Source organism: Pongo abelii, chromosome 18 (genome assembly GCF_028885655.2).
Source record: "Pongo abelii isolate AG06213 chromosome 18, NHGRI_mPonAbe1-v2.0_pri, whole genome shotgun sequence".
NCBI lineage: Eukaryota > Metazoa > Chordata > Mammalia > Primates > Hominidae > Pongo > Pongo abelii.
The window spans coordinates 64538426-64564520 of record NC_072003.2 but is presented as its reverse complement, the minus strand read 5'-3'; the positions used below and the strand labels follow the sequence as shown (position 1 = coordinate 64564520).

The window sequence follows — 26095 nt, the reverse complement described above, 5'->3', positions numbered from 1 at the left end:
TGTTCCCAGTCTCTTTCCCCCAGCAGCCAGAATGGCCTTTGTAAGATAGACCATGCCACACCTTGGCTCAGAATCCTCCAGTAATTTGTATCTCTTTCAGTAAAAAAGCCAGAGTCCTGGAAATTGTCTTCAAGTCTCACATGATTGTGCCACCACCAACCACCACTCCTCTGACCCCTTCTACTACTATCTTCCCCTTCCTCCTTTCATTCAAGCCACATTTGCTTCTGTTGTTCCTTGAAGCATGCAAACACCCAGGGCCTTTGCATCTGGTTCCTCTCTGCCTGAATGCTTGTCCCCACTAACCTGCCTTGCCAGCTCCCCCACTTCCTTCAGGCCTCTACTCAAATATTCTCTTTTCAGAGAAGCCTTCCTTGACCAACATATACAAAATAACTCCTCCTCCATGGCACTGTATTCCCTTATCCTATTTAGTTTTCTCCAAAGGAGTTTAAACAAAGTAACATGTTTATTTGTTTCTCATAGATCCTCCCCCATCATATTATAAGCAGCACAAGAAAGTGGTTTGCTTGGCTTTATTCACTGCCACACTTAGAACTGCATCTACCGTGTCATAGCCTTTCCATAAATATCTACCACATACATAAATAAATAAACAATGAATGTAATAATCATCTATAGTTATACAGACTATAACCACCAATGCTACATATGGTAGATTTCATATTCATTTCTATTTCCTTATCTTTTTCTACATAAACAAATACATTGTTTGATTTTTCTGTTCATTTGTCCTGCAGAGTGGAGACCTTATAGTATATTCCATTTCATATTCTAATTGTTTAACTGAACACGGAAGCCAAACCATATTCACACATTATTTTGAACTATTCACAAACGAGTCTTTTAACAGTGGGGTAGCCTTTCTTCAAACAGATGAGTCAGACTTTCCTTACACATTTGCCCAATTTTTGAACAGTTAGTCTCTTTCCATTTTTAATTCACTCTTCTCATTAACAGCATGATAAGCATGTGTGCCAAATAATGCCTTACTATTTCAAATAATATTTGGAAGATAGGGTAAAACAATGGGGCTGAGGCGGGTGGTGAGTTCTCTGAGTGGGAGTTTTAAAATTGTTTATATATCTTCTAGAAAAATTAAACGTACTTGTATTGCAACACTGGGTTTCTTAGCCAGCTTTTGCCTTTGATATGTATGCATTGCCTTGGTAAACTCTTTTCTTGTATTATTCATGAACTTATTTTTATTAATTCTTCACTCCCAGCCATTTCTAGAAATATATGCTTTCATCCTATTTGGGATACTCCAGAAATAGTGATTTTAAAAAAATGTTCTTATTGAAGGAGTTTTATAACCTATATATGACGGTCAGTGAGACTCATGTCCTCTTAAATGTGGAAAATGCGTGAGGCGGGGTAAACAACCTAGCCTTTCCAGCCCATTCTGCTTCAGAAGAACATAACTGTTCTATCAATCTTTACATGCTGTGCTTGTTATCTACCTAATCAATTAACACGGACGTCCATACTGGGTATCACCATTGAAAAAATGGGTTGCATAATAGGTGATTTAAGCCTCACTTTGTCCTCATGTGATTGTAAGAGTCACCATGTTGTCTTGGGAAGAACATGACCTTTGAGTTAGTTGAGCATTAATTTAAATACCAGCTTTAACATAATAACTCTATGACCTTAGGCAGGTTACTGAGGGTGATGGTTAATATTGAGTATGAACTTGATTGGATTGAAGAACACAAGGTATTGTTCCTGGGGTGTGTCTGTGAGGGTGTTGCCAAAGGAGATTAACATTTGAGTCAGTGGATGGGAGAAGTGGACCCACCCTAAGTCTGGGTGGGCACCATCTAATCAGCTGCCAGCATAAAAGCAGGCATGGAAAGAGCAGACTGGTTGAGTCTTCTGGCCTCCATCTTTTTCCCATGCTGAATGCTTCCTACCCTCAAACATCAGATTCCAAATTGTTCAGCTTTTGGACTCTTGGGCTTACAGCAGTGATTTGCCACGGGCTCTCGGGCCTTCAGCCACAGACTGAAGGCTGTATTATCGGCTTCCCTACTTTTGAGGTTTTGGGACTCAGACTGGCTTCTTGGCTCCTCCGTTTGCAGATGGCCTATTGTGGGACTTCACCGTCTAATCATGTGAGTCAATTCTCCTAATAAACTCCCCTTGATTTATTCATCTGTCCTACTAGTTCTGTCCCTCTAGAGAACCCTGACTGATAACACTGCATCAGCTTGAACTTACCTTGTTCATCCCTAAGAAAAATAGAAGGAAGAATAATGGATTTTATAGGGTTGTGGTCAAGACTGAGTGACAACTGACCAAGAACAGTATACAATATTCCTGGAAAATTGTGGCAATAGTAGCTCTCTTTCCTTTCTTCAACCACCTGTACATTAGAGTCCTCTTTGCTAACTATTCCAGTTCATTTTTATTATTGTTTCACAGAACCTCCCTGAAGAAAGATTATACAAATGTACCTTGTTGAACTCGAGGGGCCATTTCATTTGCCAATGAAATGTGGGCCAAGTGGTGTGTCACTTCCGAGCAGAAGCAGCCTGGTCCATCATACATCTTTGTAATCTTGGTCATGACAACAAGAGGACAGGCACTCTATTAGCATGAGTCCCAGAGTGAAGATGACAGAACACACTGCTATAGCTGTGCAGCAGACGTGTAACATGAGAGAGCAATAACACTCAATTTTTTCAGTCACTAGGATTTGCAGGATGTTTATTATCACTGCTTAATCCAGCCTATCCTGATTGATATTCACTATCCACTCCTCTCCCACCACCAAGAAAACAGTATCCAGTGTGTCCCAGTGAAAGAAAACATTTAAAAAAAATCTTCCCTAGAACTAATTATGGCCAAGTATCTTTGTGAGTTGTTAAAATTATTCATGGATGCTCTCTGCCCTTAAAGAGATCATATTTATTATTTCAGCATATGTTGACATATGTTATCTCTTTTCCACTCACACAAGATATTCTGTGACCCAGAAACACGAAGGAGATGTCACAAAGTGTCCTTCTGCAAAAAGGGTGTGGAGAGAAGAGGGAGTTTTCTCATTGTAACCACATCATATTCTACATATGTCCCAAAGTGATGGGCTTGCTGCAGCATCTGTTATTGTAGAAGGACAAAAAGCAATTCCACAAGCTATTTTAGTTTTCCTAATGGAAAAACTAGATGCTGCAGATGAAAGAGTTATTAGAAAAATAATCTTAGCTTTTCTATAAAAGCATCCAAAATGTGCTGCACGTCATGGGCAGCCCGTCAGCACTGTGAAGCTGTACATTAACAGACAGGATTTCTAACCAAAATATATCTTACATTTAAAGATCTTTCCCCCAGAAAGTCTCTGAAGGAGAAGAAGAAGAGGCAGAAAAGACACCTGAAGTTGAGTGAACATATTTCAGCCTCCTTTTCAATGCAGCCTGTTCCAAGGACAGGTAGAAGCCTGGAGACCAGAGTTCACCCAGGTTACTCCTCCAACCTGTGTTTTCTCCCCTCCCTTTCCTGGCCTTCTGCTTCTTTGGCACCCTTCTCCAATTCTGCTTTTGATGATGTGCATCTCTGTCCTTGACAGTTGCCATTTCTCCTCTTTCTCAAATTTTAATTTAAAAAAGTAATGGTGATAAAATACATGTAACAGAACATTTACCATCTTAACCACTTTTAAGTGTATATATCAGTAGTATTTAGTATGTTCATATCGTTGTGAAAACTGAAACTCTATACCCTTTAAACAACAAGTCCCTCTTTCCCCTTCCTCCAGTCCCTGGAAACTACCATGCTTATTTGTCGTTTCTATGAGTTTCATTATACTTGATACTTCATATAAATGAAATCATCCAGTATTTGTCTTTTTAGTGACTAGCTTATTTCATTTTGCATAATGTCTTCAAGGTTCATCCATGTTGTAGCATGTGTCACAATTTCCTTCCTTTTTGAGGCTGAACAATATGCCATTGTGTGTATACATCACATTGTGTATATTCATTCAGCTGTGGATAGACATTTGGGTTGCTCCCACCTTTTAACTATTGTGAATAGGGCTGCTATGAACATGGTTGTGCCATTTCCTCCCAATACTATGCTGACTTTGTGCAGAACTCAGTCCTAGATAAAATGAGTTTGCTCTTCCATCCCCAGTTACATTTGAACAGGAATCAAGTAGCAAATCTGGAACTGGAGGGAGGTGATGAGGTGCTCGCTCAGTCGTAACATTGAAGGGGCCCCAAAACACTCAGAAATCAAGGCAAGTGATATTTCAACACACCATTTTATTTTAACATATCAAAACCTAATGCAAAAATTCATGATGAACAAAATATCAAGATTTTAAAATAAGGGAAGAGTAACAGTATTGTTTAGAACCATATGGGAGCAAAAAAAAAAAAAAATCAGCAATACTCATCTTGCCTTTATTTAAAATTTGCTGTTTTGTTCATCATGGCATTTGGCATTTTTATTTTTAAAATAGTTTTATTTTCCTTATCTTAAAATATTGCATTAAAATATGATTTATCTTGTTTACTGAGCTTTTTGCTGCCTCCTTAAATAGTGCAACTCCTACAAGTGCTTTCACTTTGCTCTCCCCAGTTCCAGTCCTGTCAAACAAATTAGAGTTTTGTGCTTATGGTGGCCATTGGCTTTATACAATCAGATCAAACCAAGACATTGTTTCTTTATTATTATCTTTCTAAACCTAAGAAGCAAGGAGACTTCCATAGCTTAAGCTCTCTCATCAATTCTGCACACGATTTGCCAAATATATCATCCTTTGGAACACACTTTTTTGTGTGAAAATAAGTTTTTCATGGCCAAATTAGTTTTGTAGGTAATCAGTAGAACGGAGTTAAACAGACATTACTTTAGGATGTCTAAAAACATATTCTGGATGTGCTAATGTATAGTGAGGTGCCAATATATGTTGTCAGTGTCTAAGATAGGTAGAGCCTGAAGTATATTCATATTTGAGCAAGAAAGTATCTTTTCAAGGGAAATATACATTAAATAATTATTCCAGACTAGCATTCCATGCAAGACATCCTGAGAAATGCCTAGACAGTGTTGGAAAAGAGATCTCAATAAACGTTCTTGGAGAAGATGCACACAGCTTGTGAAGAGGTAAATTAATAATAGGTGTGCTGACACAACCTAAAAAAGTGGTGTCACAACAGAAAGTTGAAAATAGCTCACTTGCCACTCTGGGGGAAGAAAGTTTACGTTTCATGATTTACATACTCCTGTTGTTAGATAACACACAGCTTCATGTAGTATAGAGTAGGAGAGATGTGAGTTATTGTTCACCAGTCTTTTAAAGCTTCTATGCTTTCATTGACAGAAAAATACCATTTTGCTAATTTCATTTTGACTTTCATAAAATCATCATTTAGAGTTGAAAGATACGGTCAAAACTGGCTTTACAAGAAGGTGGGGAAATGAATTGAAATTGATTGATTTGAAGGCATAGAAAAAGCCTTCTCTCTCAGCATATACTGGTGAAATCCATTACTCTGGGAGAGGTGAGGCAGAGGAGCTTCTTTTTATTAGTTATTGGCAGGTCAGCAGTCTTAAAGACATCCGTTTGTAAAAAGCAGACAAAGTTTATTGGTTGCTCTCCATATGTAAGACCCTGTGGTAAGCACTTAATGTAGATTATCATTTTTAATACTTACGACAGTCCCATGAGGTAGAAGATATAATTACTCCCATTTTGCTCAAGAGAAGATTAGTTCAGCGAGGTTAAGTCACTTACCAAACTCATATACCTAGTAAATGACGAAGCTTGGATCTAAGACCAAGCAATCTGACTCCATAGTCAACTCATAACCACTAGAGGCTAGAAGCTTAAAACATTTGCCTTCTAATGTGCCAGTAGGTGTTATGGTGGCATCCAATTGACAGTAAATTCGGTGGAAATGCAAAGCATTCTGGCTAGGGTTAACTTACAGTGTGTTAACTCAAGGGAATTAAAGAACAACCAACAGAAGGGGTAGCAGGACCATCAGATCCTCATCAATATAATAGTTTCATGCTTTTCATGGAAATATTACATCATGCTAGTCAAAGAGAAAACAAAGAAAAGCATTTCATGGTGATTTGGAGATGTCAGAGTGGTATTACTTTCTACAAAATCAGAAAATATAAATCTATCTGTATCACAGGTGATCCACAAACATCTGAGAAGGAAAGAAACTTAGAGGTAAATGATTCAATGATTCTTAAAATCTGACTGTGGCACTCTTCTCCAAATACCTCTGTTCTCGTCCATATTTCTCAGCCCCTTTGAAGAGGCAGGCCCATGGGATGAATTCTGACCAATGGATTTGGCTAAGATTTAAGAGCCAGTGCACAATCCTTCAGCTAACTCTTCTCTCCACCTGCTGCAAGGACATAAACATTTCAATGGCACAAAGATAGAGGATCTTGAATTGTTACTGCAAAGAAGACATCTTTTCTGGAGAGTCACCCAAGCAGTGGATTTCTGAATAAATAAATCTTGTGTTAAGGTTCTGATATTTTGTGGTTAATTTGTGACCATAGTACTACATAGCCTATTCTAATGAATATGTAGTGACTATCAGAATCACTAGAGAACATACAAACATAATTCATATTATAGGTCAAAACTTCAGTCTACTAGCTTAAAATTTTAAGCATGGAGAGGATATCTCTATTCTTACAAAGCTAAGATAGTCTAATAATTAGCAAATATGAAAAACACTGTTAGATGTCAGCTAGTTCCACTTAGCCTTTCAATCTTTTCCAAACTCTACTTTTATACATATAAAAATCAAAAGAAAGCCAATAGATGTGGAAGCTAAGCCTTGGGAATCCTAATATAGCATGATGAGGACTGTGAGTTTGACAATTAGCTGTGCTATTTATTACTGGTGTACCTTTGGGCAAATTATTTAACCCTTCTGAGTCCATTGTTATGTATTAGGAAATTAGAGCTATAAATAGTGTCTACTTCTAGGTAATGGGACTGTTCTCTGTCTTGATTAGATATCAGATACACAAATGTATACATTTGCAGAAATTTATGAAATTATATAGATAGAATATGTGTGTCTCACTGAATATAAGTTTAACTCAATAATGATTATAATAATAGCTAATAATAAAATACTACCTACTTTGCAAAGGTCTTGTAAGGATTGAATCAGTAACCACGGAGAACATTTGTATGATGTCTGACACAAAGAAAGCCCTTAGAAAATAGTAGCTATTATTACATTTATATTATGTACTAAGTATTATTTATTACATATAATTATCAGAATATCTTCCAAGGTTACATATAAGTAAATCCATAGCAGATTTGGAAAGGTGAGAAGAGAACTCAGATTATTTTAGATTGTGAGTTGTGTTTTCGAGATGTGTTTCTTTATGTTTGGAGTGCATAAATTCTCTTTAGTCAAAAAACTTCAAAGAACAAATTTCATACTTACTCTGAGTTTCTTACAGAATGTTGTGGATTCATACCCCAGCTTGCCCATGATTCATAATTTTACAAAATGTTGCATGCTCTAACACACAGTATATACTTTGTTATGCTTTTGCTATAATTAATCAAGCAAAAAATGAGTATTATATTTCCTAATGACAACTTTGTGCCTGTAAAGAAAAACCTTGCCAAAATGTTAATATATCTATATGGTCGTCTGCATCGCAATGCACAATACTTAATTCTAATTTCAAGCTTTAACTGCTATAGGCCATAGTAATAAAGAATTTTGCTTTTCTAAAAAAAAAGACACTTTCAGTAGGTTTTTTCTGTAAGAAATGCAACATAGTGTAATGATATATGACACACAAAGCACAACTGAATAAAGAAAACAAAGCATTACAAATGTGTTTAGAGAGAGATTAAGTTGCTACAAATTTTAATTCACTGGAACCAGAGAAGAGGCACGCAACAATAATAGACTTTAAGAACAGGGCAAAAGCTTTTGTCATTAAAAAAAAATGCGTGAAGTGTTCATATATATTGTTTCATCAAAAGGACCCCAGGAAATATTCAAGTGTTTACTGAGCTTCTATTTTGTCCCTTGTTTTGTTACTGAAATTATAGGAATACAAACAATGAGGAAAGCAAGATTTTTTTTTCTAGTAAATTTACACTTTGTGTTGGCTATGTTGTCTATAACTGGGGTTTTAATAAGTTGCTGGTCTCTTGACTCCAGAAATCAGAGCAACGACAATAAGAAGAAGCTCTGAGATTAAAAACCATAAAATAAAATAAAACAAGCGATAAATACATAAAATCATCTAAAAGAGATAAATGACTTCTTGGCAACAGCAAGATTTAGCTAGAGCAATGCTGCTTGCATTAATATATTAGAAGAAAAGTGTGGTTATCAAAAGAGAGAAACAGGTGATGAGAGAAACAGATTTACAAGTGTCCTAGCAAGGTATGGGGGAAAGGAGAGGCTAGACGTGCTCTATGGCCCTCTCTTCTGTGACAGGCCTAGACCTATTGTAGGAATAATGCAGAGGTCATCAGGCTTAGAGCCTTGACCATCTGAATTACTGCTAAGCTCTCCTTCTTTGTTTGTGAGATTCCTCCAAAACTGCCATGCTCTTTTCATGCAATTCCCAACACACACACACACACACACACACACACATCCCTCATTGTTACCAACTTGATGATCTTGTTTAGTTTCTTATGAGTAGTCCATATCACTCGGCTTTCCTGTAAGAAGACAGTAAACATATGTCAAGCTTCTACAATTTCCATACAGTTTATAATTTCTTTTTGTTTGATTATCTTAACAATCCTCCCAAATTAGACATCAGTATCCTATAATCATATGCAACCCAAATATTCTCTTTTCTTTCAGCTGGTAAGCTTCAGGAAAAGTACTTGGGTTCACCTATGGTAACTCAGATTCATAACTCAGCCCTTTTTTAACATTCTATCACCCAAAATCAATCCAGTGTCACAAAAGAATTCTAAAACATGATAAAATTACCGAAAGCGTATGCCAGAAAAATAGAGATCTTATATTACCTCATAGAGATAGGTACCATTAGACATTCCTCTTTTCCACAGTTGCTTCCTGGCTTTAATGCCAGTGACGGCACCTGGAGTTGTGCACTGTAACAGCCTAATACAATTTAGTTCTACCTTGACTCTGATTTCCATTTTTTTTTTTTTTTTTTTTTTTGAGATGGAGTTTCACTCTGTCGCCCAGGCTGGAGTGCAGTGGTGTGATCTCTGCTCACTGCAAGCTCTGCCTCCCGGGTTCAGGCCATTCTCCTGCCTCAGCCTCCCGAGTAGCTGGGACTACAGGTGCCCACCACCAGGCCCGGCTAATTTTTTGTATTTTTAGTAGAGACGGGGTTTCACCGTGTTAGCCAGGATGGTCTCCATCTCCTGACCTCATGATCCACCCACCTCAGCCTCCCAAAGTGCTGGGATTACAGGCGTGAGCCACCATGCCCGGCCCCAATTTTCCATCTTCTGGCCCAGCAAAGTACTCAGTCAAACAAAACATTCTCCTGGAGCTCTGGTTTCCTTGAGAAAGAAATCTGAGAGCCACCTTTTTCCACTGAAGTTTTTTCTTGATGGTCACCATCCATTCTGCATAGTATTTATTTCTTCCAAACACTCTCAGGGTTCCTCTTAGGAGGAATTCTGTTGAGTGTTTGCCCTCATTGCCTTACAAGTAGGTGGAGCAGAAAGCTTCTGTTTTGTCCAGATAGTCTCCACTTAACATTGAGACAGCTCAAACGTTAGGAAAATATAATTAATGCTCGAATCAATCATCATTTCTAGGACTCAGACAAGAGTGAATTCTTGGTCTTGCAAAGATGAAGATTAGATATTGGAATTCACTATGCTCTTCAAAGTTACCTTAGTCTGTAACAGGCCTGAAGAACCTTCAGTTGGCATTTCCCTAGATACTGCAACCCATGTGCATTTCTGTCCACCTGCACAGGAAAGAAAAGCAGGCACAGAAAAACAAAAAATCCAGTAGTATTGATAGCACATGATTCAGGATCTAATGTTGTGGTGCAGAGGATAGCTTCTATAGAAGCTTGAGAGGAAACCTCAGGAACCAGAGAATTGAGTAAAGGCTTCATAGTAGTGGTAGGTCTTAAAGAAAGAAAGATGGAGAACATATGTCATGTAAAGAAAGCATCTTATATAAAAAAATCTAGGTGCATCTTATATAAAAAACTATGCTTTCCATACATTTTTATTTACTACTGAGTCTGGCGTGTTTATGTAAATCATCTCATCCAACTTGGATTTTTAAATCCCTTAGGGGAAAGAGACTATCTCAATCAAAATTGCTTAGAATCATTTGCTTTCAGATACATGTTGAATTTTATTATTCTTGATGTCCTGATGATATCCCAAAATCACCTCACCATTTTTGATTTTCCAATTCCTTTTCATGTTCTTCAACTTACCATACCTAAGTCCCTCTTGATTTCTCCTTTTGAGAAGATGTGTATGAGCCATACATATAAATTGATCTGTTCTCATGCAATTGTGAAGTAGTAGCTCTTCCTATGAAGGATGAACCGACCTCAGGAAGAATGAGATCAACAGAGAAAGAATCAAACTAGTGAATCTGTCATCAATAATTGCATCCTATATAATCAGTAATGTATAGCTTGATATATAAAAAATTAGAATATTTCAGTAACTGAGTCTCATATTTTCCCAAAATAAATCTAGCCTAAGCCTAGGATTATCTATTATATATCCTCTCATCTCCTCTCCTCTCCTCTCATCTCCTCTCCTCTCCTCTCCTCTCCTCTCTTCCTACCCTCTCTTCCTACGGCTCTGTAAAACAGAAAGAGAACTGATTTTGTGGCCAAACACACATAGATCTGAGTGTTACTATCTGGCTAACCATGAATAGATGGCTTCACCTCCTAGACCCTCAGTTCCCTGAAACTGCAAAAAGAGATCTATGACATCAACCACTCAGAATTGCTGTGCAGGTTAAATGACATGGTATATGCAAAATGCAAACTATCTAGCAGAGGGAATATGTACCTAGTATACAGTAGCTGCCCTGCAAACATTATTTATCATATGACCATTAATAGTATTGTAGTAGCATTGGCAGTGATAGTCATAGTAGTTTTAACATTAGTAGAAATAAACTTTTTTTCCAAGGCATATGTCATTTTAACTAGACTTGTTATAATTTCCACTAAAATGTATACATAAAAGAGATCATGGTGGTCCTGTAATACCCTCTCTTACCCAAAGCAGAAGTATCCTGTGAAATATGATACTACCTGTTAAATTGACATATAGTTTGAGTTTCCATGCTGGAAGGGAGCCAAAGCTTCCTATTCCCAGGAGCACAAGATCTAGCGGCATAGACCTTTCTTGCCAGAAATCTTTCCTTAGACTGAGCAACATTCTCCCTCCCTGAAGCTCCCATCCATTAGTCTCAGTTTTGCACCTCCTGAGTCAAACAAAATGAATCTAATTGCTCTTGTTCATGACAGATGTTTAGATATTTGAACAAAGGGTATTCTCTTCTGCAAACTGTCCATCCTCAAATTATCTCATCATGTGGCTCACATTCCAGGACCTTCAATGTCTTGAATGTCAGTGTGACACCAGGACTAAAAACTTTCTCATAGACCATAACAGGGCACAGAGAGCATAGAGCCACCTATGATCTGCATTGTATGTTTACCAATGCAGCTAAGTAAGTGTCCAATTTATTAGTGTTGAAAGTTATTAAGTATATGAATCAATAAAATATCTAGATCTATGATGTATATTTGTGTTTATACATGTAAGTTGTATGTGTATATGTGTTTGTGTAGATATTTCTTTATCTCTCTTTCCTCTGCAAGAAAAGATCCTTGTCAGTAGTTTCTTCTTTTTTTTTTTTTTTTTTTTTTTTTTCAGATGGAGTCTCTCTGTCACCCAGGCTGGAGTGCAGTGGGGCGATCTCAGCTCACTGCAACCTCCCCCTCCCGGGTTCGAATGATTCTTCCACCTCAGCCTCCCGAGTAGCTGGGATTACAGGCACCTGCCTTCATGCCTGGCTAATTTTTGTATTTTTGTAGAGATGGGGGTTTCACCATGTTGGCCAGGCTGGTCTTGAATTCTTGACCTCAGGTGATCCACCTGTCTTGGCCTCCCAAACTGCTGGTATTACAGGCGAGAGCCACCATGCCAGGCCAATAGTTTCTATCCAACATGTATATTATGAGAATTAAATAAGTCTACATGTAAACTGCTTAGAATGATGCCTGTCCCATGTAGGCACTAAATAAATGTTAGCAAATTATTCTTATTTTATTTTTACATGCACTAACAGTCTATTTGCTAAGGGATGTGATAATGTATTAGGGTTCTCTAGAGCGACAGGACTAATAGGGTGATGTATATATGAAAGGGAGTTTATTAAGGAGTATTGACTCACATGACCACAAGACGAAGTCCCACAAAAGGCCGTCTGCAAACTGAGGAGCCAGGAAGCAAGTCCGAGTCCCAAAACCTCAAAAGTAGGGAGGAAGCCGATAGTGCAGCCTTTAGTTTGTGGACAAAGGCCAAGAGCCCTGGGCAAATCACTGGTGTTAAGTCTAAGAGTTGAAAAGCTAAAGAGCTTGGAGTCTGATGTTCAAGGGCAAGAAGCATCCAGCATGGGGGAATGATGGAGGCCAGAAGACTTAGCCAGTTTAGGCTTTCTACATTCTTCTGCCTGCTTTTATTCTGACTGAACTGGCAGCTGATTAGATTGTGCCCACCCAGATTGAGGGTGGGTCTGCCTTTCCCAGTCCACTGACTGAAATGCTCATCTTCTTTGGCAACACCCTCACAGACACACCCAGGATCAATATTTTGTATCTTTCAATTCAATCAACTTGATACTCAATATTAACTATCACAGATAGGTTCTGCAGATTTAATGATGTATAAAATATGGCTTCCATCCTTAAAGAAATAAGAGTCTTTGAGAAAAAAAATTGAAGATGGGTCAAGTACGCTCTCAGAATTGGGCACAGGGTGCACAGGACACAAAGCAAGGATATTAATTCCATACTGGTGATGAGGGGAGGGAGAAACAAGGAGTGCTAGGAAAATATGTCTGGAGGATAGGACACGTGAGCATGGAGGTTTTTTTTTTTAGCTGTTGCCTATCTGTATTTATATTTCCATGTATGACTAAATACATACATATGAAGTTATATTAATAAATCCTTTACTACAAGTTACTATATGAATAATGTACAAAAGAAGTAAAATTAGATTTTTTTAAATTTTTATTTTTGTTATTATACTTTAAGTTCTGGGGTACATGTGTAGAACGTGAAAGTTTGTTACAAAGGTATACATGTGCCATGGTGGTTTGCTGCACCCATCAACCTGTCATCTACATTAGATATTTCACCTAAGAGCATGGCATTTTTGAAAAATAAGCTGGAAATAGCCAGAACATGAAGGAGGAAGCTTGTTTTAAGCAGGGAGAAGAGTGTATGTGAAGATGGTGATGCTCCAGCATGTGGACATTTGGAGACAGGCAGTTTGATATATTTTCATACAATTGGCTTCAGGAAATAGATAAATTATAAGACATTAAGCATCTATTTTATGGGAAGTCATCATTTCATCAGATTGGATGCTTGTCAGTTTACATTTGGGAAATACCAGAAGAGCACACTGAAATGAGAATGCTCCGTCTGGACACCTAAACTTCATAATGTCTAAGATGTGTGAACGTGGCCATACAGCTTCTCAGCTACCATAGGAATTTCTCCACTTGCAAAATCGGTGTAATGATACAGACCGTCACATGTGGGGAGGCACCTCCCTTCTAGTAACTGATCAGCATGCTGCTAATCCTACTGCTACTGATGTTTTCTATTTATGACATGATATTTAAAGCAGATATTGGCCAAATACAATATTCAAGTGTTCTAGAAACCACATTGTTAATAAAATAAAAATTAAAGGTGTTTATCATGAAAAATCAGTTACTGGGTGCTGGGCATGAGGATGAGGAATAGGGTTAAGAGTTAAGGGATGAAGAGAACTGACTGCTATTTTCAGCTGCCTTTCTGCTTTGAAACCACATCTCCTTTTAAGTGATGGTCTGGCTAAATTTCTCTATTCTACCAGAATCTTCTGTAAATATGCAAACTTTTAGCTTAAAAAATAGTCTCACTTTATTTTATACATCTGCTACATCCAAAACAGTTTTATCTGATGATTGATTATTTTGTAGCACATCTTCCAATGTTTGCTTCTGTGACTCATCTGACTTAAAGAAATTAGACTGTCTGGGTGCATTTTCCCCCTTTCATTGATGTAAGCAAAGCTAGAGGAGCCGAGCCATTCAGACTGTAAATACACATGGTAAATTTTGCTTCTTTTGCTAAACACTTTTAGTCAATCAAGAATTGCTTATACTAAAGACTGAACGATGGCTGTGTATCCCAGAGTAGAGAACTAGTAATGCAATTTGGGCCACTTAATGGTTTCTTCTTTTACTCTATTTTTCCTTTACATTCTAAAATAATATCTTTTTTGAGGAGCTGGCATGACATATGGGATTTTTTCTTCTTCTGTGCCTCTGTCTTCCTTACCTATTCCAGCATTCTTTCTTTCAACATGCCCTTTGGCAGTAAAGGCTAGCAGAAATTTATTGAGTACCTGCTGTATGCCATTTGCTTGAGACATATCAACGAGGTGTCTATAATGATTGGCCTCTAGATGTCTCTTGCAGAGGTGGGGTAAGACGACAGCATAGGGAAGAATACACTGAGGCAAGATAAAATTACAGACATGATTCTCTGGGAAGGGACAAGGGCAGGAGATACTTTTCTGAAATGTATGATCCCTTAGCTCAGCTTTGAGAGATGAAAGATAACAAGGGGTAGCGGGGAGAACACAGGGAGGAGGAGAAAATAATTCACTTAGTATATTTACTATCTTCTGGGAACTGTGAATTATCATCTTCCTAACCCACGACAATTATCTGAAGCAGGTACCGACACTGTGACCATTCTACAGATGTGGAAACTGGAAGCTCACAGAGGGAAATGAGTTGCTCACAGCAAGTAAGGGATATAAGCAGGACTTAAACTTGTGAAGCTCAATTTCTAAGCCCATGGTCTCTGCCATGGAATTCTGCTCCCTTCCCTGATAGGACCAGAAAGGAAAAGTTGGAGAAAAGCGATGGTGTAGACATTTTATGTAGAAAAGAGAGCAGGTGATAATCCTGGGATGCGAAAACAGCAATCAATCACTGACAAATGGCCCTGAGTGGCAACATGAGAGGACGGAGCTGACCTCTGCACTGAGCTCTGGGTAACCTGAGTGACTCTGTGTGTCTGCTGGTCATTATCACTGCCCTATGTCCTGCTTCACCTGTGTCTCAGGACGAGACTCCAACGGACACAGAATCAATATAAATGTAATCGTTGGACACAGTTTTGAAAAACTGTCCCTGCAGTGGTCATAATCAGTAATCACGGGCTTTTAGAGGGAAATCGGCACATAGAAGTGTTTTGGGCAAACTCCTCACTTTAGACAAGAATAAATGGCTCAGAGAAAAATAAAGAGAAGCCCAAAGTCCAAGTCCAGAACCCAAGTTTCCTGACTCAAACATGAGTTCTTTCTCTTTCTAAGTCACTAAATATCAGGTGACACTGCCTCCCTGACCCTGGGAAATATCTATGAGTGCAGGGAAGCAGAGCACCCAAGTGCCCCAAATGGTTTGATAAAGCTGCAGGTTTGGAAAGCTTACGCCCCTTACTCTCCCATACTCACACATCTAGCCAACCTCCAGATTTCTCCGAGTCAGTAACACGAACCTATATCTGCCAGATTGCTTGGGCAGTTACATGAGAATTATCCTTGACATCCTTCTCTCTCTTAACCACCACAACATAAAGGCCTGATTTCATTTCAAACCACACCCAGGACTTGTCCCCTTCTTTGCTGTCACTGCTTCTGCCCAGGTGTGGATTCCCTCTCCTGGTTAAGTGTAACAGTCTCAAGGAATCCATTTCAGCTGCCATCCAACCTCAGCCATAGTGCTCTTGGTTAACCAATACGATCTGATCATTCCTGCTTAAAACAACAACAATAACAAGACAACAGCAATAACAACAACAAACTCTCATTCAATAACTGCCCATTGCATTTGGGATACAATTTGGGGTTCTTTTTGTGTTCTATGAACTTGGATTGTCTGTCTCTGAATACTTTCCCGAAACTTATTAAACACTAGCTCTACAGATTCCTTTTTAGGTTCTCAAGCTCTCCAAAGCCAATCTTGCCTCAAAGCCCTAAAACAGCCCTCCTATTCCTTGTATGTGAAATGTTCTATCACTTCACTTATCCTAATGCCTCTGCATACTTCTCTTTACCGTCTCCACTACATAAATTATAATCCCAGTTTTTTTCCCTTTAAAACTCTGAGCAGTAAAATGACATATATTTATTAGCAAACTGTTTGACTTTAAATATGATGTTCAATTCTCTGAGCTTTCCCATTCTCACCTATAAAATAGGCATAATAGTGCTCTGTAGAATAGTTGTAAGGATTTCAATGAAAGCCCTTAATAGGCATTCAATGAATAACTATTAAAATATTATTCTTTAACTCTATCCATACCCAGAACAATATTCTGTACAATGGGGAAGCAATCATGGATTAAGATCCAGAGCTAAAATGACTGTCAACCAGAACACAGTGGCTTTTCTGGAATACTGTTTCCAAGAAGAAAGCTCTTGAGCCACCTGTGTATAAAAATACATTGGGTTTGACTTACCTCCTGTTGTAGAGAAACTGTCACAGTTCTTAGCTATGAAAGAGGTGAGTGAATAAGGAGAGGGAAACATATACAACAACTAGATAAAGCACTGAAATACCAATAGCCTATGCTGGACAAATGGACTATCATAAGCTGGGGACATTGAAGAAGGAAAAATTTAAAAAATGGCTTCTCCATTGAGTAGGAATTATTTCTGCTTTCCTCTTCCCAGTACTGGCAGTTAATGGACATGAAAATTGGAACACAACAATTTAAGAAAATTGGAGCTTTCTTAAATCCTGTTGTCCAAATTGTAGACTATTTGCAAAGCAAGCCAGTATGAATCTTGAATACATTTGCAGTGGTTCTCCTGGAGAGCCAACACATGTAAATGCACCTATTCGCAAGTTTATAAAAGAATGTAAATGTCCACACATAAGAACATTGAAATAGCCTTCTGTGAGGTGTTTTAATAAGCCAATCTTAGTCCATACAGCAAACAAACCGGAATCAGAGATCAGAAGCAGAATTGTCATTAGGCAAAGCTGAATACTTCATTTTTAGGAAACTCATATAGTCTAGAAAAGTTGCCCATATACCATCATTTTGTAAATTGGATTGTATTTTTTAAAGCACTAAAGGAATGAGTTATTTTAACTAGCTTCCAAGTGAAATCTTTGGTAAACCGAAGAATTATTTTTGTATTGTGAATAATTGGCATCACTAAGTTCCCTTTGTAAACAGGAACACTTGCATCACGTTTAGATTCAAGCAGAGGATCCATCTGCTTCTGGTTTTGGGAGTCATTCATTCACTTAGCATTATTAATGCATTTATTCTTCATGTATTCAATCTATAAATATTTACCGAGTGCCCACCAATTGCCTGGTACTGTGTTAGATGCTTGAGATCCAGGAAGGTATGAGAGAGATCTTATGCTTTGCTCTCTTGAGGCTTGTATTCTACTCAGGTGAGGCAACCAAAAAATAAGTAAATAAAAATATACAATACAATTTCAAGTGTGTGTGTTATGAACAAGAATAACACAGTTTACAGGGATAGGCTGAAGATGATCGGAAGGGGATTGGAGTGCCGAGTGGGTGTTTCTGTTCATGAGACACCCTGGGACATCCCCTTTAAACAGGCAAAATGAAGAAGCAAGCCATAGGAATGAACAGGGGAAGGGTGTTCCAGACAATAGGAAGAGCAAGTGCAAAGGTCTTGAACCTGGAAACTTGTCTGAAAAGCAAGAAAGCTTGAGTGATCAAGGGGAAAAACTTACTTAAATTTTCTGATTTGTTATAAAGGATATTACTAGGGATACAGATGAAGAGATGCATAAGGCGAGGTATGGGAAACAGGGCACAGAGCTTCTATGTCCCTTCCAGGTGTCCTATGCTTCAGGAACCTCCACAAGTTCACCTATCTGGAAGCTTCCCAAATTCTGTCCTCTTGGACCTTTTATTGAGACTTCATTGGATACGCATGATTGACAACCACACAGAGATGTGGTTTGACAGAAAGGATATGATCTAAACCCAGTAAGGCCTGTCCTGATTCTTCTTGGCTTTTCTATGCAGTATTCCTTTCTCCAGGGTATGGGTCAGGACTCCCTCTGGTACGAGGGTCTTATGACCCATAGTCAGATTAGAGTCCAGCCTTGGGCAGATGAAAGGAGACAGGGGAAGGTTAGAGGGAGAGATTGTGTTTTCTGAGGCCTGCTTCTTAGACATAAAATGCCCCAATATTATAACAAGGGCTATGTCCGTTATGAGCCAGAAACAGTGGCTAAAAACCTATGTATACTATATAGGTTTTATATATTATATAGGTCACCATATATAAAATAATATATATATTATTTTATATATTATATATAAAATAATATATATATTATTTTATATATTATATATAAATTATTTGTATATATTTATATTATATAAATATATAAATTATATAATTTATTATATATGTTATATATTTATTATATAATTATAAATTATATAATATATTATTTTATATATTATATAGTATACTGTCTCTCTCTATATATATATATATTCTCTCTCTCTCTATATATATATAGAGAGAGAGAGAGAGAGAGAGAGACAGAGAGAGAGTATTCCAGAAAAGCCATTGTGTTCTGGTTGACAGTCATTTTACTTCTGGGTCTTAATCCATGATTGCTTCCTCATTGTACAGAATATTGTTCTATGTTATGGATATATATATATATATAGAGAGAGAGAGAGAGTATATATAGAGCACTATAGTGTGTGTGTGTGTGTGTGTGTGTGTGTGTGTGTGTGTGTGTGTGTGTGTAGTCACAATGACTATAGGATATAACCTAGGGGACCTGAAGATCCAAAATGGTCTGGAGTAAATGATGATGAAAACCTGTTTCTGCCTGTGTGAGACTGCATTAGTGGCCCAACACTTCACCCTTTCCTGTAACCCTACTCTTTGTCAGGCAACTAAAGTTTCTCCCCCTATAAAAGCAGATCATATTTCTCCACTCCTTAACTTTTCATCTGATCATGCCGCTTTGGCCAACAGATTAAGGTAGAAGAGATAGCTTCCAGTCCTGAGCCTAGGCCTCAAGGGGTCATGCATATTTCTGCTTCACCTCTTGCGAAGTTTTTATCACCATGAGACTATGTCCAGGAGAGTCCCAGGGGGAGGATGAGACATGCAGAAAACCAAGCTGAGTCACCCCAGCCCAGCCAAGTTTAGACCAGGCAATCCCAGCTAAATCACAGATCTATTATAGTAAATGTGTGCTCTTCTAAGTGAGGAGTGCTAGGATCATTCACAACACAGTATTATTATGATGATATTTGATAAATATACTGGTTTTAATTCACCCAAATACATTAATTCATTCAAAAATGCATATTGTATGTCTATGCTTGATGTCATGTTAGGCACCATGCTAGATGTTAGGGATGCATAAATAAACCAGAAAAGTATCACCCCTGCCCTTGGAGAACTTAAACTTTAAGTGAAGGAGAAAGACAAATGTTATTGATAAGAGTTGAAAAGGGTATGTTTGAGAGACAGGGGCTGCCTGGAGTCAGACCTTAGCCTGAGATGATTGGCTGATTGCTCCTAGTGTTGGAAAGGGGAATTGCATCTCTGAGATGTTCTGATTTTTTTCAAATCAATGCATAGTAATTGGACATATTTATAGGGTACAATGTGATGTCTCAATACGTGAAATGATGAGTAGGACTTAAAAAGCCCAGGATTTAAACTCTGGGAAAAACCTTCTTCAGAGCTCATTTCAGGTAAGCTCTTATTTGCAGTTAGGGAAACTGAGGCTCAGAGAAAGGAAATGACTTTACCAAGGTGACTCAATGAATTTGTGGCAGATCTAGGATATGAACTCAGAGCCTCAGCCCCCAAGCCTGGCACATCTCATTCTACCTGACCTCAATCAAGCCTTATTTAGACAATTTACAGTGTCAGAAATTTTGAACTGCCATAATATTCTTGGCCAGTTTTATAACCAGTTCTATCTAAGATAAGATTAATCTCTATAATTATTATAATTCACAATTGTAGCATGTCTCTTTTCTTGCTCAGGTCATTTAAAATGTGATAATAATCAGGCCTCATAATTAATAATAGTAATTAATAACTTTCACTTACGAAGCCTATGCTCTAAGCTTAGTGCTTTTGGCTCTAGGTATGTGAGCATCTTGAATCCCCACCACAATCTAGGCACAGATAGTAATGCTCATTGTATAGATTTGGAAAGCATATCTCAAGGAGACAAAGTCTTTAGCCAAAGTTATGGCGCTAACGAGTGGCAGAGCCAGGAATCAGACAGATCAAAGGCCTGCGGTCCTCCCACCTTGCTCTAAAGATCCAACTGTAGGAATATCTTCCTGAAGTGTCTGATTCAGAAATGGTATTCCCATTCCATCTTTCTTAACTTCCTCCTCTGCCTGGGGAAGGTGTGGTTGGAGCCCACTGCAATGTGATGAAACTAACGCCCTGCTTGGATCTTGCATCACTCTTTACACCATTTACCAAAGGATGCCTCTAGAGCAGGAAGCTTTGAGAAGACCTGGGGAGCCTGGAACTTCTAAGTCTAAACAAGGAACTGACTCAGCAGGGTCTGGCTATCTTCAGAGTCTGAGGAGAGGCACATCAAAGGAATGACAGCCTGGTAGCTTTGATGAGGGAACTGGCAGGAAATTAACAGCCTCGTGCAGGCAAGGACAAAGACAAGAAAAGGCCCATTTGGGCCTCATATCTGTCTGGATTGGAACCCGCAGGAAGCAGAAGGGGCTGTTTAATCCTGGCTCCAGAGCAACCGTGAAGGCTGGCTTCCTCCCTTGAAGAAGAACAAGGTGAAGGAAAGGTGAGGCAAGTTAAGATAAACACCCAAACTTCTGGCTGGCTGGCTGAACTAAATCTTTCGATTTAAGCTGTCAGTGGTTTCTTTTCTTTCCTTTTTTTTTTTTCTATTCTTTTCCCTTTTTAAATCTAAACTGTAATCACACAATACTCCACCCAAGTGCTTGATAAGGATTTCTAAGACAGATCCTAACATAGTCATAAAAAAATCCCCTCTGAAATGTGCACTTTGTACTGTGTCTATGAGTAGGTGTGTTTAAAATGTCACGAACTGGAATGCCTAACTCTAGTTCCCAGGAATTAATCACTTAGAAGAGTGAAAGGGGGGAATTAACTTTCTTTAAAACTTATAAGGTTCTCCAAAGCAGCAGCCAAAATAGAACTTGCTGAATAGAAATATGGTTATCTTTCCATAAGAACTAAAAATCTTTTTTTAACATATTTTTCTCTGAAACTGCTTTGCCAAGTTTCCTCTCGTGGATTAGCTGCAGGTCACAGATATTCTGGGAATAAAGATATGAAAGGATTTTTTTCTTTCTTGGTTACAATTCGATGATTTTAGTAAATTTATAGATTTGTGCAATCATCACAACTATCTAGTTTTAGAGCATTTTGATTGCCCAACAGAATTCCCTCAAGTTCTATTTGCAGTCAATTCCTGTTCAAATCCTTAGCCCCGGGCAACCACTGCTTTCTGTTTCTATAAATTTGCCTTTCCATTTCATATAAATGGCCATTTCATATAAATGAAAATCACACAATATGTTGTTTTTCATTTGGCTTTCAGCATATGTTTTTGAAGTTCATTCGTGATGTAACAAACATCAGTATTTCTTCCCCTTTTATTGCTGAACAATATTCCATGGTATGGATACACCCTGTTTTGTTTATCTGCTCACCAGTTGATGGGTATTTATGTTGTTTCTTTTGTTTATCTACTCACCAGTTGATGGGTATTTGTGTTGTTTCCAGATTTTGGCTATTATAAATAATGCTGCTATGAACATTCTGGTGTGTGTTTTTGTGTGAACATGTTTCCTGTTCTCTTGAGTAGAATCCTAACTTGCTGGGTTGTGCAAAGGGTTATTGACTGCTGCTATACACTAGGTTCCATCTGATTCAGGTGTATAGTGTCAGTGGAAACTTATCAAGCAGTTTTTAACTTACTTTTTAAAATCGGCTGATGCACCCATTACTAAAGGGATGGTCTATAAAAACAACTGCTGTGATTCGATAAATGCTGAACAGAGAGGAGAGGTCAAAGTCCAGCTAATGTCAGCTGACATGTGGCCAGGTTCATCTTTGGACACGCTTCCAAAAGGGAGTTTATGAAACTTGCTTCATGGATCAAGAGATGTCCTAATCATCACAGATCCCGGGCATCTTTGTATAATATATGTATGATCAGATTGATCGTGGCTTCACACTCCCTCTAGGACCACGTGGAAGGGTTGAGAAAATCCAGGCAATAGTTTGTAGCCAAACAAGAGCAAAACTCGAGTATCTCTGAGGGAAAGCCGGACCCCTTTTCCCTCCTGTCCTGTGTAAGTAACTTCATTTATAAGCTGAAATGGCGCCACCAGATCATCCTATTACCATCACCATGCCTTATTAGAGTGGGGACTATCGGCGGTGGCTTGGGAAGTACCCAAAGTTTTAGGGGTTACAGCGAGGCCAAAAAGGCAGACAGAGGAAGCAGGTAGAGCTCTGAAAAGGTTCAGGGCCAGGGACCCACAGGGGGAGGCAGGAGTGGCAGGCACCACGATCTGCTCTCTGGCGCTCTACAGGAAAGCACCGGGCGTCAATGGCCTTGCGCGTCCCTTGCGCAGAGTGTGGTGCGAGGTTGGGGGGGTTACTGGGGATCCAGGGGGCTATCACCTTGGACACCTATGGTGGGGGGAAGGCTGAGGAGTAAGATAACTGGGCAGCTGGAAACTTACAGCTTTTCCCCTGCAGTGGAGGAATGAGGAGTTTAAAGGCCACGTCCACACAGAGGGTGACAGAGGCATCATCTCCGCGCAGGACGCGGACTGGGGGCAGGCACGCAGGGCCACCTGGATCCTGGAAGCGTCAAGAAGAACGCGGGCGTGCAGGCCGAGGAGGGTAGGTCCCGGGGCAGCCTCGCCGGCACCCGCCCCGGCGGGCGTCTCCCCAAGCCGTGTGGAAACCCGGGCGGCTGCGGGCGCTCGGGACCCGTGGGCTGGTGACCAGGAGCTGGAGGGCAGGGTTCGGCCGCCCTTGCCTTAGCCCCGCACTAGGGTTCCTTCCCCACGCGCTCAGGATCCCAAGCTTTTTCTTCCGTTTTCGGCCTCTTTTTCCGTTAACTTCTGGGCCCGTCTCCTCCCCTCTAGCCCTTTCAAACTGCTTGGCTGTGGCGCCCAGCTTTCCCTCCGCAGCCTCCTTCCTCGTCTTTTTCGCGGGTCCATCTCTTCTCCTTTCCCAGCCTCATCCCCGTCCCTCTAGGCGGTTCCTTTTCAGCCTTCACCCACTGGCGTCTCCACCTTCCTCCGCCTCCTCTCTTGCCTCCACCCCCCACCCTGCAAACTTGTTCAAGCCAGGGGTCCCCACACAGGCATGGTTGTTCCCTGCTGGGTGTGCGGGTCCCCACGCCGTTCCCGGTACCACGAGCGCCCCGCCCAGTCCTTGGCGTGATTCCTAAGCCCCGGCCCTGCCAGCCCTTTCTCCCGGCGACTCGGGGAGGGAGGGCAGGAAGCAGGCCCGGGGCTCCCTCACGGTAACGAGTCCTCACTGAGGGGAACAGCGGAGGAAGGAGCTAGGACTCCGGCGCTGCGCCCCATTAGGCCCTTCCTCCCGTAGAAGCGCACACTCCACCGGGCCCTGGCGGGTCTGTAGCGAGGGGGTGGCAACAAGTGACACTACCGGCGGGGGCCACTGATACCTGGCTGGGGTAGGGGCCAAGGCACCCTCCAAAAGGGTGGAGCGAGGCCGACCCCGGCGAAGCGCTCCCCGCGCACCCCTCTCCGAGGCTTTGCGTGGGGGGCACTAGAGGAGAGGAGAGCTGAGAGAGAACGGAGACTGGGCTCTTCCCAAGTCCTAAGTCTCCCTCCCCGCCCGACTTCACCACCAGAGCCACCAGAAGAGTTTGCAAGGGATGGGAGATTGAGGGGGGTGGGGGCTGGGCAGGAGCCGCCAACGTTGAGGGATTTTTGGAAGGTGGGGTGGTGGAGTGAGAAAGAATAGAACGCGCTCCCGAATTCCCAATTGCTTCCCTCACTTGGACGATACCTTCCCCCAACCACCATCCCGGCTCGCCAGGCAAGAGCCCAGCCTGGCCAGCTGGAGCGGATTTGGGGGAAGGAGGAAAATGGGGGCTCCCAACCGCTCTCCAGCTTCCCTCCGCCGCCCTCCCTGATTGGCTGTGCGTCCCTGGAGCCCAACTTCAGTCGCTCCAGACTCCATCTGAGCCCTGAGGGAGTCGGAGCGCCGCGCCTCGGGGCGGGAGGGGCGGCCACGAATCCAGGGGTTGGCATCTCTGGGCCCCTGGGGGGAGGGGCGCGGACGGGGTCGGCCCCCGCAGCCTCTGCGAGGCCCATCTCGCTGCCTCTCGCAGCCTCGGCTTCTCTCAGCCCCCGCCCTTTCCTTCCCTCCCAGCGGCAGCCTCCCTCCTCCCGCCCCCCCCCCGCCCCGCACCCGCCTGCCCGCCCGCCACCTCCCCCCGGTTTCTCATTCCTGCCACTAGCGCGCTCGGCGGCTCATTCCGCGGCCGCCGCCAGCTGAGGGGAGCGTCGCGGGCCGAGGAGCAGATGCCGCGGGGGCCGCTCGCAGCCGCCGCTGACTTGTGAATGGGACCGGGACTGGGGCCGGGACTGACACCGCAGCGCTTGCCCTGCGCCAGGGACGGGCGGCTCGGAGGTTGCGTCCACCCGCAAGGGCCCCAGGTGAGGTGCGCCGCCAGTCCCTTCCTCTCGCCTGGTTGGGGCTTCTTGGAGTGGGGGGCAAGATTTTCTCAGGAAGAGAATGTCTTGGAGGGCGGGGTGGTGTGGGGGACGGTGGTATCTGAGTCGAGAAGGCTTCACTAACGCAAAGCAAAAGGGAGGGAGAGATTTGTTTAAAAATCAGAAAGGGAGAAGGGAGCCAGCTGTGGGCGCGGGCAGCGCAGGGGACGGAGGCTCCAGATGTGCGCTCCACGACTCTCCCCGGCTCCGGCCTCCTCTGGGGTCTGCGCCGAGGCCAGAGCAGAGACTGGGGCTGGGGCTGGGGCAAGAGACTGGAGAGCAGAGCTCCGGACACGCCGACTGTCCCCGGTCATATCTCTGAGGAAAGTCGCCCACGGCGCGGTGCCCGCCAGCCCTGCGCCGCTTCCCCAAAGCGACGACAAGACCGCGCTCTGCGGGGTTCTTACTCCATCCTCCCGGATCCCTGCCGAAAGCTGCCCGGGGCTTCGTCCCTCCAGTCGAGACTGCCGGGTAAGCCCGGGAAAACGGAAAGACTCCAGCTCCGGAAGGCGATTTCCCGCACTTTAATAGCGTGGGTTTGGGGCCACCGACTGCGGTTCTGGGGCAGCAGGCTGCGGTGCGCTACAGCCCTCCAGCCCGAGTCTCTGCGGGAGCTCTGGCGCCCGTTTGTAAGCTCCCACCAGCTCAGGAGTAGGTCCATGAGCGGCCCAGACTCGGGCTCGCCTCTGGCTTGGGATTGGCGAAAGCTGCCAGGGTCAACGTTAACTTTGAGAACCAAACCTTCCCGAACCTGCGCCGCTTCTCGGAGCGCGCCAAGCCTCTCCAGCTCCCGGCACGCACGGCCTCCCTCCCTGCGCTCTGCCTCGGAACGCGAGCCGGGAGGTGGGAAGCACTGAGAAGCCGGCCAGATGGGGAGGGCGGCGAGGAGAGCTCCCTTCTCCCCCCTCCCCAACCCGGAGGAACTGTAGGAGGGCCCGCCTCACGCTGTGAAACGGAGTCCCCAGAGAAAGTGGGGTCGGGGGAGGCTTGCGGGTCAGGCTTCC

General features: G+C 41.8%; 1 protein-coding gene and 1 long non-coding RNA gene across 9 annotated transcripts in view; both read left to right on the top strand.

The window, feature by feature from the left end:
* Positions 1 to 6520, top strand: part of LOC103892684 (uncharacterized) — a 39298-nt gene extending 32778 nt beyond the window's left edge. Inside the window, exon 4 of the long non-coding RNA XR_656901.3 lies at positions 6177 to 6520. This is a non-coding gene — a long non-coding RNA (uncharacterized LOC103892684). The remainder of the gene's footprint in view (positions 1 to 6176) is intronic.
* Positions 6521 to 23105: 16585 nt separating this feature from the next.
* CDH11 (cadherin 11) overlaps positions 23106 to 26095 on the top strand; it is a 173049-nt gene continuing 170059 nt past the window's right edge. For 2 of the 8 annotated variants that reach the window (XM_063717324.1, XM_063717335.1), the window contains exon 1: positions 24552 to 25034. The gene's annotated coding sequence lies outside the window, so the exon portion shown is untranslated. Of the gene's footprint in view, positions 23239 to 24551; positions 25035 to 26095 lie in introns of those variants that run through there. The other 6 variants (XM_063717330.1, XM_063717328.1, XM_009250780.4 and 3 more) reach the window with 5 other exon arrangements.